We start from the raw sequence: 15,539 nt of genomic DNA on the forward strand, positions 1-15,539 counted from the left end.
GCGTGGATTTACGTTTTTAAAAATCCCGTTTCGATTCGATTTTCTGGGATAAAGTAAACTTAATAATTATGTCACTCTCCACTATACCCATGCAAAAATTCACGTCAATCTGTTGCTCAATTGCGACGTGGTTGAAGAACAAACTAATACATTTTCGCATTTATAATAATATGGTAGTGAACAGCATTTCCCAAGCAAAATATTCGGACTACGATGTCACTAGGTTATGCTAAAACCATTTACGTCACAACGAAGCAACGCATCGACGTGAATTTTTGCATGGGTATAGTGAATGACCTGGAGAGTGACATAAGCTACCTTTATCCTGGAAAATCAAAGAGCTCCCACGGGATTTTTAAACACCTAAACCCACGCAGATGAAAACGCGGGCATAAGCTAGCATTAAATAAGTATTACTTAGGTACTATCGAATTTTTTGTGCTACGACTACGATCATTTATCACTTAGGTGCTAGTAAAAAGTATGTTAGTAAACATCTGCTGCAATGGTCTTATAATGGTTTAGTATTTAAGTTTTTTCGGCATAGTAAGAAGCAACGGCGTAACCTTTTCTAAGTGAACATTAATAATATAAGAAATGGCCCCACTATACATTTTCGAGATTTCAACATTAAATGGCCGAGTCATACTTTTTTTTAAAGATTTAGGAATTGTAGAATCAGGGCTTATAAGTAGAGTTATTTGTTATTTAATATTAAGTTTTAAATATGTGATACAGTCAAGAGCACTTAAGAGCTATATACTTTGGACTTGGGACAAGCCCCATGAGCAGCACAAATCGAAGCTCAACTAGGGGCTTGGCTCTACTAGAGATCTCATAACTTTTTAACAGTGAACTGAAAGCATTATGAACTTGTGAGTCTTGGCAACCTTTACATGAAATGTTTTTGGTGGGATAACCTTTTCTAAATGAACATTAATACCATAGATTAATTATTAATACCATATCATAAACCTAAGTGTAGTGTAGTCAGTCACCTTTGAAGCGAACGTAAAAAATAACATGAATGAATGAATGACCCTAATTTTTTATTCTATAACAAGGAAACGTCTTTATAGCAGATGTAAAAAATACAATATTGTGTAATATTTTTAGATTTTTTGTGTTAAAACCCGCTTAAAATGATACACTGAACATTTAAACGCAATTAATTCGTTGCATGTAGACCATTAATCACACCTGGTCGGATGTTAAGATGCGATTGTTTTTGTAATAACCGTACAATCACGGTTTATGACTTTACACAATTTGCCTAATTTTTTTGTATGTAATCTGTGTTAAGATTACACATTTTTTTCGTGTACTTAACGTTGCAATAATTATTCCTATGAATATGCTCGATTTGTATGATTCTATACTTTGATATTGTGAGTAAAATACAAATTCTTTAAAATATTACATATAAGTATAAAATGAACCATAATTAAATACTTATTTTGTTTTAATTCCTGATGGGAAATTATGATGTGACCTAAGGTAGAACGCGTTTTACCTAGAAGATGCCTATATTCATTCTTGTTTTTTAAAATTAATTAAGAATTCCTTTAATAATATTATGAAGGTACTTATAATGAAAAACCTTGGCAAATAACATTTTGACAATGATGTTATTACTAAACTCTTTTTTGTTGATGTTTTGTCTTTTATTATTTTGAAGATAATATTGAAAAAATTATCAAAAAATGGTTCATATTTTTATTATTAAAATTTGAATAAGTTTAATGAAGTTTTTAATTATGGCTTAACGTTTAATTTTTAGATTGTATTAATTTGCATTTTTATTATCTAGTTTTGTCTCTACCTATATATTTTTTGCTGATCGAAAAAACTTGACATAGAAGGCGGGAAGTGGTTTGATAAGGAAGGCTGAAGACCAGCTGTTTTGAAACTCATACATCATCATCATCGTTACGATTCCTAACTGATAGACGTCTGACTGCTGTACTGCTCTTTTAGTGACTTCAATACGCCACGATCTTGTACCGCCTGAATCCAGCGGCTCCTTGCGACTCGTTTGCTGTCGTCTGTCTAACTAGCTTCCAGCTTCCAACGTGCAAGGTTGCCATTTTAGAACCTTGGGAGCCCAAAGTCTATCGGTTTTTCTAACTATATGACGTGTCCTGCCCCTTGCCAGCTTTGCAACCCGTTCAGCTATGTCGGTTCTCGTACGGATCTCGTCATTTCTGATTTGATCACGTAGAGAGACTCCAAACATACTTAGTTCTCTTCATCGCCTGCTGAGTGACTGAGCTTTCTTATTAGGCAGTTCATTAGGCAACATTGTATTGTAATTGCATATAATTGCAAGAACATATTATATGTCAGACTGATGAACGTCTAAAGACTGAAGTAATGATCCTAATCATGAAGATTAATATATCGATAAAGTATGTCGTCATCAAAATAAACAATCTATCATCATCATCATGATGAACCCATCGCCGACTCACTACAGAGTACGGGTCTCCACCACTCAGGCCATGTGCGGATTGGTAGACTTCACACACCTTTGAGAACATTATCGAGAACTCTCAGGCATGCAGGTTTCCTAACGATGTTTTCCTTCACCGTTGAAGCAAGTGTTATTTAATTACTTAAAACGCACATAACTCCGAGAAGTTAGAGGTGCGTGCCCGGGATCGAACCCCGACCTCCGATTAGAAGGCGGACGTCCTAACCACTAGGCTATCACAGCTTTTTAAACAATTATACAATAACAAAATCGTTGCATGAGAGTATTAGATATTTCACCGTAAGTTTTTATCAATTTACATAATAATATTGTATAACGTGCGTTTTTAGGTCAGTCGACCTTTGACCTACAGAACTATGACCTTTAGGTATTTACCTACTATACACCGTTTACAATCAGAATATGTTATTATGCGAAAGTAATTAATTTTTCGAATTCAACTCGACTGGGCAGCTTCCGGGAAGCTTCGAATTGACTCGTTCTCGTTCCAAATTCCTCAGTGCTTGAAGACCAAAGTCTTCGCACAGTGCGTGTTGCCAGTGATGACATTATAATGGATCTGAGACATGGTCCTTATATATGAGCCTCATAAAAGTTCATCAAGAAAACTCTCAGCGGGCGATGGAGAGTGAGATGGTGGCAATGGGCACATAATTCGAAAAACCGATAGACTTTAAGGTAGCTAATAACTTTTGCATATCTAAATATGTAAAAGGAAAAGGTGACTGACTGACTGACTGACTGATCTATCATCGCACAGCTCAACTTGAGCTGCTCAAGCTACTAGACGGCAGGCTGGAATTTAGCATGCAGATAGCTATTATGACGTAAGCATCCGCTAAGAAATGATTTTTGAAAATTCAGCCCCTAAAGGGGTGAAATAGTGGTTTAAAATTTGTGTAGTCCACACGGACGAAGTCGCGAGCATAAGCTAGTTGTATAATATGAGTACTGAATATTAATTAGGATTAAGTAGATCTATATTTAACCATCGATATGATATATGTGATATTTTGAAAGGTACCTATAATAGAGATCACGAGTTCGACCCCGGGTCGAGACATTTCAACCCAATATGTTGTATATGTTGTATATGTTGGTGATGAAACTACAGCAGTCATATGGTCTAGTTGTTTGTAGGTCAACAACGAAATGGAATTAGAATAATTAATTATTCGAATAGTTAACTTAAGAATGTGATTTTTTATCTTTCAGACTAATATGTCACACTAATAGGTTAAAAATACAAATAGTGAGTAAACGAACTGGCGGGTCACCAGATGTTAAGTGATTACCGCTGCCCATGAACATTTGCAGCACCAGAGGAACTGCCAATGCGTTGCCGGCCTGTCAGGAATTTGTTGGTCCGCCCCTTGAATAACCCCATGTTGTACCTCATCTAATGGGAACACCGCCGATGGGAGTTGATCCCACATTTTGCGCGAGCGTGGAAAAAAGAATCTGGCACACATTAGAAATGCGAAAGTGCGTTTGTTTGTTGGTTTATTGGTTTGTTGGTTTGTCCTTTAATCACGTCACAGCGGAGGAACGGATCGACGTGGTTTTTTGCATGGATATAGTTAAAGACCTGGAGAGTGACACAGGTTAATTTGACGCGAAAAATCAAAGAGTTCCCACAAGATTTTTTTAAACCTAATTCCACGCGGTACAAGTCATTGGCATCAGCTACTGGTTTCTAAAGGAAACGTGGTTTTAAAATCCTATTAAGTTTAATATTAGTTCGACTGGTATATATAAAGCAACATATTTATTTGAACTATGCATAGTAGCAATAAAATATACAATACATCACCCATATATAGAGCAAGAAATGTTTCCATTAAAATATATTAATATTATTATATAGATCAATGTCCTGACTAATAAAACATCTCTCCATATAGTTACCACATTTATTTACATTTTATGATAATTCTTAGCCTTCGCGCATTTAAATCGAAATTTTCATCATATTATTGATACATTTCGTAAATAAAATTTGTTATTTAGATCATTTTCTTTGATTTGCATCAGAATATGGATTTAACAATCATTTATAGTTTATTGACAAGGTCTTTTCAAATTAAATTTGATTGATAGCTACTTATTATCATTAATTGAGAGCTAGTTAGCCTAGAAGTTAAAACGTTCGTCCCCCTTTCAGGAGGTCCGGAGTTCAATCGCCTGTAACTTTTGTTATTGGAATTATAATGCTTTTCAAGCAATTCGAGCCTCAATAGCTCAACCGGTATAGGAGTGGACTGAAAACCGAAAGGTCGACGGTTCAAACCCCGCCCGTTGCACTATTGTCGTACCTACTCCTAGCACAAGCTTGACGCTTAATTGGAGAGGAAAGGGGAATATTAGTCATTTAACATGGCTAATATTCTTTTAAAAAAAAAAATAGGTATATCATTAGGTTTTTAACGGTGAAGGAAAAGATGGTGAGGAAATTTGCATCCCTAAAAGTTCTTGCGTCCCTGAGAGTTCTCTATAAAGTTGACAAAGGTCTGCCAATTAGCACTTGGCCAGTGTTGTGGGCCACGTCCAAACCGTCTAAATCTATGAGGAGACCAGTGCTCAGTAGTAAACCGACGATGGGACGATGCTACCGAGGATGATGATTATACGAACAGTCCACGAGGATGGATTTGCGGTTAGCAACAAGATTAGTAGGTATGAATATTCAATGTGCGTGCGACATTCAGATAACCATATTAGCGTATAAAATGTGGATGTTTGTTTAGCGAGTTATTAATAGGCTTGAATCAGTGTGCGGCCTACTTTATTGCCTTATATGACGACTGCCGATAGGCGGTCATCCCTTTATTATGTAACTAGATAGATTAGATAGAGCCTCAATAGCTCAACCGGCAAAGGAGCGGACTGAAAACCGAAAGGTCGACGGTTCAAACCCCGCCCGTTGCACTATTGTCGTACCTACTCCTAGCACAAGCCTGACGCTTAGTTGGAGAGGAAAGGGGAATATTAGTCATTTAACATGGCTTATATTCTTTTTTTTTTTTTTAAACTGGCTTGTTTATAGATGAACCTCCCTGGCGCAGCGTTAAGCGTTATGGTCTTGTTAGTGAGAGGTTCAATTCCCGGCAGGGGTTTAAAATTCTAAGTTCGGGTCTTTTTATTAAACGCTAAAATACATATATCGCTATATTATCGATAGTCGATGCCCTAGCTCATTACTAAAGCCCAGTTGTGCATCCTTTCGTAACTTGTCACACGGAATTATTATGAAAGTTGGCGAAGTATACGTAACTACGTAACTACGAGGCAAACATGAGAAATACACGCGGGGTCGAAGTTTTGTTGGTGTCCTACTGAAAATACGTCTCATCGCGTTACACAGCGAGTTTCATAAATCATATGACATGACTAGCTTCTGCCCGCGGCTTCGCCCGCGTGGCCTAAAGGAAACAAATAGCATTTTTTTTTTCAGAAACAAACATTATAACATCAGGACGCGCACCCTGCACCAGCACCGAATAACACATGTAATATTCCAACCCCCATTTCAACCCTTTAGAGGGGGATTTTCTCATAGTTGTTTCTTAGCTGACACCTTACCTCAAGAAAAAACCTGTAGGGCGATTGTCTAAAACCTGCATCAATCATTATTACAATCTCAATTGTTCTGATTGGCTGAATATGTGCGATTCTTGTTGCAACAATGCATTGTGGCCAATAGTGAGCGAGCATTAACCAATCGGAGATGATTGCGATCGTGACATTGTAGCTGTCAAACATCCGCGGTAGGGCCACTGGTTTCCAAATTTCAAGTTAATAATATCAATAATTAAAACTTTCCCATACAAACTTTCATCCCCTATTTTACCACCCTTATGGGTGAATTTTCCAAAAATCCTGAAACACGTATTTCTTCATTTGTGACCGAAAATCCAAATACCAATTTTCATGTAAATAACTTAGAAAAATGACGGACTTTCATACAAAATTCCATCCCCCATTTAACCCACTTAGGGGTGGAATTTCGTAAAATCCTTTCTTAGTGGATACCTACTCTTTACAAAGAATAGACTTACCAAATTTTATGTCTGTAGGACCAGCGGTTTAGGCTGTGTGTTGATATACCTATATGTCAGTCAGTCAGTCAGAACTTTGAATTTTATATATATATAGATAAATATATAAATGAAGTAGGTACAGTACGCGGCAGAAAGTAATGTACGTCGACCTAATGTAAGTCCCGCAAATTGCTAATGCGCGTGACCGCCTTTTTAGTGACGTCAGCACTAGACTGAAATTTCGAGCTGATGGTAGGTATATTTTTATTTCAGCTGACGTCAAAATGACGTCATTTCGATGGTTATGAGACATGGTTCCAGCGCAATAGCAATTTGCGGGACTTATAGAAGGTGATAGCAGATTTGTAGAGCGTTGTCTCTGTCGTTGAGACCGACAAAACGTCATATAGGTATGAGTGACAGAGACAAAGCTCTACAAAGCCGAAATGTTATTCTAAAGGCCGATGTACATTACTTTCTGCCGCGTACTGTAAACTTCTAGATTAATTCTATGATTGCGAGTTATTTATTAATTCGTTTTTAATTTAAAGCATTTTATACAAAATGCCATATCCACGAAAATATAATGCGCCCGCAATTATAAGTTGTATTCGAATAATAACGTGACATCATGATATCAACCCATTTGGTGTGTTATTTTTCTTAACTAATACTTAATCTAGAATCTATAATAAATTACCAAAAGAACTCGCAGATAGATCTCTTAGTATAAGTATGTTGAAATATAAACTTAAGGAATTTCTTGTAAAAAAATGCTACTATTCCATAAACGAGTACTTTGATGATAAATTTTAAAAAACTGTAAAAAAAAAATTCTACAATACTCAATACTATTATTTTTTTTTTTTTTTTTTTGTGACTAAATATATAATGTGACTAATTTTATCAATGTACACGTTGTTAGGTATATCATAACATATTGCATGCTGATAGGCAGAATTTGGCTGTACCTTTTTACTTTGTAACATCTCCACTGTTTACCCAGATTCGCAATAAAGAAGTTTGTATTGTATTGTATTAATTAAAATAATTAAGCACTATTAAACCTAATCAACGCAGTCACAAAAAATCTTCTAAGTGCTAAGTTGGAAAAAACGATTAGTCTATTAATTAAGTAGTTGCAGGAAAATGTATCTAAGTAAGTACCTACAGCCATAAAACGCTTCATAAAACGCATGTACTCATCATAATATTATTTCCAGGAAGCTTAGTATGAGTTTGTACTCGAAACGTTTATAAAATTCGCGAGTACCTATCGAATTACTAAAATTTCAGAGTAAAATGTGGCTAATTCCGTTGCACGCAATCTATAAACTAAACTAAAATGACACGTCTAAATCTATTGCTTTCTCTTTTTTATAAATGCTTGCGGAAAAGGATAGCACTAGATTTAGTTAGTTTAGTTAGTCTAGTTTTAGTTTAGTTTAGAGATTGTGTACAAGAGAATTGGCCCCAATGTTAGTGTTAAATGTTTAGTGATAAGGTCGCCCTTTGTTTTTTAAGTGTATCCTGTATTCTTACTCTCTGTAATTCTAGTAACAATAAAGTTGTTTTAAATGAAATTAAATAAATTAAAATGGACCCAAATGTGTATGTTTTAAGTCGTCTCATTACTACAATAAACTTTTCAAATTATGTGAAAAGGTTACAAGATAGTTTTTTCCTCAAAATTTACAATCTTGTTTAAAGGTTTGAGTTTATACATGCGATATTAGTACAACTAGCTCACCAACCTACGGAACAATGATGTAAATTGAATATTTGAAAAGAGTAACTGCCGAGTTTCTTGTTGGTTATTCTTGGTAGAAAAGGCATTCCAAACCAGGTGGTAGCACTTGTAAAAGTTGATTTGAATAAAAAAGTATTTAAAATAATCAACTTCAGTCAAGTAACTACTAAATTTTTTTTAGTTGTAATTCATTCTGATTTTATGATTTCGATGATCGAAATCTATCATCGTTGTCGAAGTGTACCAAGTCGTACTAAGCGTACAGATAGTTTACGACGTACTATTAATTAGTTATTTATCTCCGCGCTAACAAGGTCAAGCTCAAACATTACAATTGTGTCTTCGTAGCCCATGAGAATAACACTTGCTTCCTTCTACACTGGACTGAGGTATTTCGTACGTTTCATACAAACAACATCTCTATATATGAAAATGAATCGCTGAATGTGTTGCTGATCGCAAATCTCGAGAACAGCTGAACCGATTTCGCTAATTCTTTTTTTTTATAATATTCCTTAAAGTACGAGGATGGTTCTTACGGAGAGAATTTTTTTAAAAATTGTCTGAAAAAGAATCGACTGTTAGGCGGTACGAAGTTCGCCGGGGCAGAGATAATATTTTATTTGGCCGGGGCAGCTAGTTTTAAACAAACCTACATATTTAAAAAAACCACCCAGGATTTTTAAAATTCTCTTAGTACACCTATCTATAGACCAAAATTTTATTTTGCATTTAACGGTACAAATCCACAAGTGAGTAATATTACAAACTAGCTGATGCCCGCGGCTTCGCCCGCGTGGATTTAGGTTCTTAGAAACCCGTGGGAACTTTTGATTTCTCAGGACAATAGCCTATCCATCCGTAGCAGCCCGTCCCCGATATGCAAGAAATCTCAGTACCAAATTTCGTAAAAAATATTTTAAACGCATGATTCTTTAAAAATCCCGTGGGATCACCACGATTTACGATTCAATTCCTTACAGCATCAAGGTTGAGGTGTTGGCTCCTTGAATTCAACGATAAAGTCTTTACTCGGTAACGTAAGTACATAATAATTATCTATAACTAGCTGCCGGCGAACTTCGTAGCGCCTATCAGTCGATTTAATTTTTTTAAATTTGTCTCAACTGTGTTTGTTGTACTTCAAGGAATATTATAAAAAAAGAATTAGCGAATTCGGTTCAGCTGTTCTCGATGTTGTGTACCGACCCCACGTAGCGTGGGATAAGGTAAGGAAGAAGAAGAAGTAGATGGTTCAGCTGTTCTCGAGATTTGCGATCAGCAATACATTTAGCGATTCCTTTTTATATATAGAGAAGATATATCTACCTTGCGTCCAGAGGACAGGCTACTACGGATAAACTAATTTTTTAGACTTATATGGGTCTATTTGATAAATAAAGATGATTATTATTATTATTTGATGGATGGACGCCACGTGTGTCTTCGGATAAAAAAACTTAAAGGATTTTTTTTCTTTCTACAGTTTTTTTAATTATTCGTAAAACAGGATCTCGCCACAAGCGTAATTAAAGTCGTCTAAAGCGTAGCTCTTATTTGGCGTGTTTCCCAGTATATAGGTATATTGGTATATAAACGGTATATTTGCATGATTCTTACCGAACTTTGCATCCGCATGATGTCACGCCGTTTCATAAGGACGGAATTTATGTATAATAAAACGGTGTTTATTTTGTCCGTGTATTAATATCCTTACCAGCGAAAGTTCTAAGATAATTTTATGGTACCCACCTAATTAAATATACAAGATATTTTAATCAGATAATAAGTAACTTATGACTATACTAGCTTATGCTCGCGACTTTGTCCGCGTGGGCTATGCAAATTTCAAACCCCTATTTCACCCCCTTAGGGGTTGAATTTTGAAAAATCCTTTCTTAGCGGATGCCTACTTCATAATAGCAAGAAGAAAGAAAAGACGTTTATTTACCAATCTGTGCCACACATCAGCTGGTACCCTGAACCGAACCGTCCAGCAGTTTGAGCTATGCGTTCATAGATCAGTCAGTCAGTCAGTCAGTCAGTCACCTTTTCCTTTTATATATTTAGATAATAAAATATATAATATGTACGTAATTTAAATGTAGAGTATTATCGCGTCACAAACTTATATTCTGAATGAATTATAACCGCAATTCGGTCAAGTCCGAATCGTTAATTGTTTCATATTGTCTCGTATTTCTTGTGCCGCCTCCCGCCTACTTGATCCTCGCTCTCGTAACACTAACATACATAAGTTGTTTACTTTACCTATAGCCAAGTATTGTACCAAGAATCAAGTTTATATTGAAACTACGTTCAAATGCCATATAATTCGGCTATGGAAACCTTAAAACGATTTATAACACATTTACAACATAATAAATACTTAATTGCTTAGATTTTTATTATAACAAAATGTAAAAGTAAAACAAGTAAAATATTCTTATTTACACCAAAATCAAAAACAATAGAAATATAACAAAGATGTTTGCAAGAACAATAGGCGGCCTTATCGCTAAAATAGATCGCTTCCAGGCAACCTTAGGGGAGGATTTTTTCGCTGAAAATTTTTTCCCGCCTTTGCGCAAAAAATGAACCACAACTTCTACCACTAGATGCGGCAGTGTCAGAAGTATATCGCATTATTATCTCAATAAACTAAAATGGTAGAGCCATTGTGTGATTCAATAAAATAGGTCATGACCCTCAGTTATTAGGGAAATGAAGCAGAGAGAGAGAGAGAGAGAGAAATTGGAGGTAAATCTAGTTCATTCTGCGATTACGCAAACTTAAAACTAAAGCTAATTATTAAATTGTCACCACGATATCTTACAAATCCAACATCTGACTATCAAAAAGAGTAATTTATTACCTATTTTGAATAAATCATTTGACTTTGACTTTGACTTCATTTAGTTTAGATTTTAGAATATGTCCACTAGCTGGAATATGTCCAAAAAAATTCATCTTTATTCATATTAATTAAGCTGCATTGGGCAATAGCTTGTAATGATTAGAACCTGTTGAGCCTTACCAAGGTCCTAGGTTCTAATCCTAGGTAAGCACTTGTAAGTTTTCGAGGAAATATTTTATTAATGAGCGGTACAAAATAGTGGAGTATGGAAATGTCTACAAAAATCTTTGTCCAACGGTGGGCATACATTTAACTATATATTGATTGAAATGACAATAAAGTCAAGCCGTTGCCACAATGTTTATTTATTTTATATAGAAATCATATGAGATTATTCAAAAAGAATAATTTCTTAATTATCTTTACTACGTAACTCAATTCAAATTCTTTTTACTGATTTTCTTGTACACGATTAGGTACAGCTATCCTTTTTTAATTCTTATCTAGCTTAGCTGACAATTATTTTGGAAAACAATAAAAATATCCTTATCACTAAAAAATTATTCATAGTCAATAATTTTTACGTAATGATTCATTATTTCATTAAAAAGACTTCAACGAGCGCTCAAAGTTTTTCGAATGTTTTTGGGGTTTTCGTTTTTTAAATTTGATATTTTGTCAGTATATTTAAAAGCTATATTCTAGTGTTATTTGTACTTAAAATTAAATATGTATATTCAATGAATTCCCATGCTTAATTTTTGATTATAATTAACATAAATCCTTCAGTATTTGTTAAAGTACCTAACAAGTAATTTTATAATAACATTATATTATTTACTATTAAAAGTAAAGTATTAGGTACTATATAAATAAGATATCAAAATTTTGAATTGTCTAAAAATCATTGATAATATTTTTTGTCATCAATATATAATCAAAAACAAAAAAAAACCGAAACATGCAAAACTTTGAACACTTTTTACAAAATTCTATTCATGGCTAATTGATATGCATCAATCAATAAAAAACTAATAAATATTTTTCGCATCATCAGATAAATGAATCACTATGTAAAAAAAACTACAGACTTACGCGTGTATATTAAAAATGGTATATAGAACTCACATAAAGCGTTCCGTTTCACACACTACACAGCACTGATCTAAAAACACAGAATCCCCTTTATTTAATATTTCTTTGACGTCACGAATGTTTTTTTTTTTCACCTCCGAGTGATCCGCGGCCGGTTCAGTAACAACCATATGATGCATCTGTCCCATACTTATATACTTACGTTATGAAATACGGGTGACCTTTGCCGCGACATCGCGGAGCGCCAGGCATTTTCATCTAAGTAAAATACACTGAAAATATTATTAAATTATTATTGAATTAATTTGGCAATTAAAGCTATTAAATATCACTTGCTTAAATAGTGAGGGAAAACCTCGTGAGGAAACCTGCATGCCTGAGAGTAATCCGTAATGTTCTCAAAGGTGTGTGAAGTCTGCCAATCCGCACTTTGATGATGATTATGACCAAATCCTTCTCATTCTGAGAGAACTTAAGGAAATAAAAAAATCGAATGAATCTACTACTGGGCTTTAATACCCTTCCTATCCTATCCATCCTGTCGCATCGAAAAGAACTACCTATAGTACGCGACAGGTCGAGATGGCAATCGGGGAGGGAACGCTTCGCAGACCCGCAGCCCCCGCGCTAAAGAATTCGCGCGGGCGAGCGCGGGTGTGCGGGGCGTCCCCCCACCTCATACCCCAATTTGCCATCTCGACCTGTCTCGTACTATATACCTAGCAAGAAAATCGATGCAATATAAAGATACGAGAAGTACGAGTATAAGATAGAAGATATATTATATCACGTTAATGCGTTGCGACGTGATTGAAGGACAAATCAACAAACCAATAAACTAACAAACAAACACACTTTCGCATTTAAATTTTTTTGGGTAGTGATTTCATTTCATAAGAGTAGGTAATTTTTTTACACCTAGTATAAAATAATAAATTAGTGTAACAAATTAGATAGTCATAGCAATAAAATTAATTAAAGTAAATGTCATTTATAATTATTAAAAAAAAACAAATCAAATTAAATAACATGAACCCATCATACTTTATAATAATAATCATGTCACCGTATTATTATTATTGCAAAAAATATTAATTATAAACATTAAATATTTAGTCATAATAATATGCATAATAACTACATCATAATCCCAAAGGTAATTTAAGGCCTATCCTAATCCTAATCTCTACATACTCGTCGTAGTATAAAATAAAGTCGCTTCCCGCTGTCTGTATGTATGTATGAACGCGTAGATCTTTTAAACTACGCAACGGATTTTAATGCGGTTTTCACCAATAGATAGAGTGATTCAAGAGGAAGGTTTATAGGTATGGTTTAATATTGGTTTGTGTTAATTTGTTGAAATGTGACGATATTTAAACAAAATGTCGGAAGAAATCAAGCCTCCAGAGTCCATCAAAAATTAACAAATATTATAAGAAAAAGTAGACCACATAGAAGTAGATCTACATTGCACCCATGCGAAGCCGGGACGGGTCGCTATAGTAGGTAATATTATAAATGTGAAAGCGAGGATGTTTGGATGTTTGTTACTCAATCACGCAAAAACTACTGGACGGATTTGGAAATTTAGAAAGGAGATATATTATACCCTGGATTAACACGTCATAGGCTACTTTTTATCCCGGAAAAGTAAAGAGTTCCCACGGGATTTTCGAAAACCTAAATCTACGCGGACGAAGTCGCGGGAATCATGTGATTGTTAAATTATTAAATTTCTCATACCTAAGTGAATTCTTAATTCTTAATGAGAATAAAAAAAATTTAACCGTAATATTTAACCTGAGAAGCTCTGGTATGACCTCAGATTAATTATTCTAAGGGTTATGACTTATGCCCGGACACGCCCAGGTTCAGGAGTTTTTAGGGTTCCGTACCTCAAAAGGAAAAACGGAACCCCTATAGGGTCACTTTATTGTCTGTCTGTCTGTCTGTCTGTTAAGAAACCTACAGGGTACTTCCCGTTGACCTAGAATCATGAAATTTGGCAGGTAGGTAGGTCTTATAGCTGACATTTGGGGAAAAATCTGAAAACCGTGAATTTAGGGTTAGATCACACAAAAAAAAATTAAATTGTGGTCATGAACTAATAAGTAGTATTTTCAAATTTCGAAGTAAGTAACTAGATCAAGTGGGGTATCATATTATGAAAGGTCTTCCTGTACATTCTAAAACAGGTTTTTAATTATTTTTATGTATTATAGTTTTTGAATTATCCTGCAAAATGTACGACGAAAAAATACGACTGTAGTACGGAACCCTCATTGCGCGAGCCTGACTCGCACTTGGCCGGTTTTTTTTTTCTTTCAAACTAAGTTTATGTATAGGTACACATACACAATGTAAACAATACGGTAATTTCAGTTGTCTACTAACTGTAACAAGGGTTATTATTTATTACAATCAAGCGTTGCAACAGTCATCATAATAATGCACTAATTGTTAGCTTGTGCAATGCAAATATAATTGATAACTTAATCAAGGTAGGTAATTAATTAGAACCGCGTTTGACCTAGAGTTTATATCATCGAGAATGTTTTCCTGTGGAGACTAAGCAAATTACCGGGTAGCAGCTAACTTCTTTCAGCACTACAAATTACAGTCATCATCATCATCATCATCAACCAATAGACGTCCACTGCTGGACATAGGTATCTTGTAGGGACTTCCACATGCCACGGTCTTGCGCCGCCGCCATCCAGCGGCTCCCTGCGACTCGTCTGATGTCGTCCGTTCACCTAGTGTCCGTTCGATGTGCCCTGCCCATTGCCACTTCAGCTTCGCAACCCGTTGAACTATGTCAGTTACTCTAGTTCTCCTACGGATCTCCTCATTTCTGATTTGATCACGTAGAGAAACTCCGCACATAGCTCTCCATCGCCCGCTGAATGACTCTGAGCTTTCTTATGAGGCCCATAGTTAGCGACCATGTCTCTTTACAGTACGCGGCAGAAAATAATGTACATCGACGTTTAGAATGAAATTTCCGTTTTGTAGAGCGTTGTCTTTGTCACTCATACCTATTTGGCGTTTTGTCGGTCTGGACGATAGAGACAATTGCTGTATGCCTATGTCCTTCCCCGGGATGCAAGCTAACTCTGTACCAAATTTCATAAAAATCGGTTAAACTGATGGGCCGTGAAAAGCTAGCAGACAGACACACTTTCGCATTTATAATATTAGTATGGATAGGTACTAGATATCTTATCCATAAAGTACTGCGATTTTTAACCGACTTCAAAAAAAGGAGGAGGTTCTCAATTCGTCGGAATCTTTTTTTTT

At 35.3% G+C, this 15,539-nt stretch overlaps 1 protein-coding gene across 3 annotated transcripts in view; it reads right to left on the bottom strand.

Moving 5' to 3' along the window:
* Positions 1-12,382, bottom strand: part of LOC117985484 (fibroin heavy chain-like) — an 80,026-nt gene extending 67,644 nt beyond the window's left edge. For 2 of the 3 annotated variants that reach the window (XM_069500821.1, XM_069500819.1), the window contains exon 1: positions 12,270-12,382. The gene's annotated coding sequence lies outside the window, so the exon portion shown is untranslated. Of the gene's footprint in view, positions 1-12,236 lie in introns of all 3 variants that reach the window. The other variant, XM_069500820.1, reaches the window with a different exon arrangement.
* Positions 12,383-15,539: the final 3,157 nt, after the last annotated feature.

Source organism: Maniola hyperantus, chromosome 9 (assembly GCF_902806685.2).
Source record: "Maniola hyperantus chromosome 9, iAphHyp1.2, whole genome shotgun sequence".
NCBI lineage: Eukaryota > Metazoa > Arthropoda > Insecta > Lepidoptera > Nymphalidae > Maniola > Maniola hyperantus.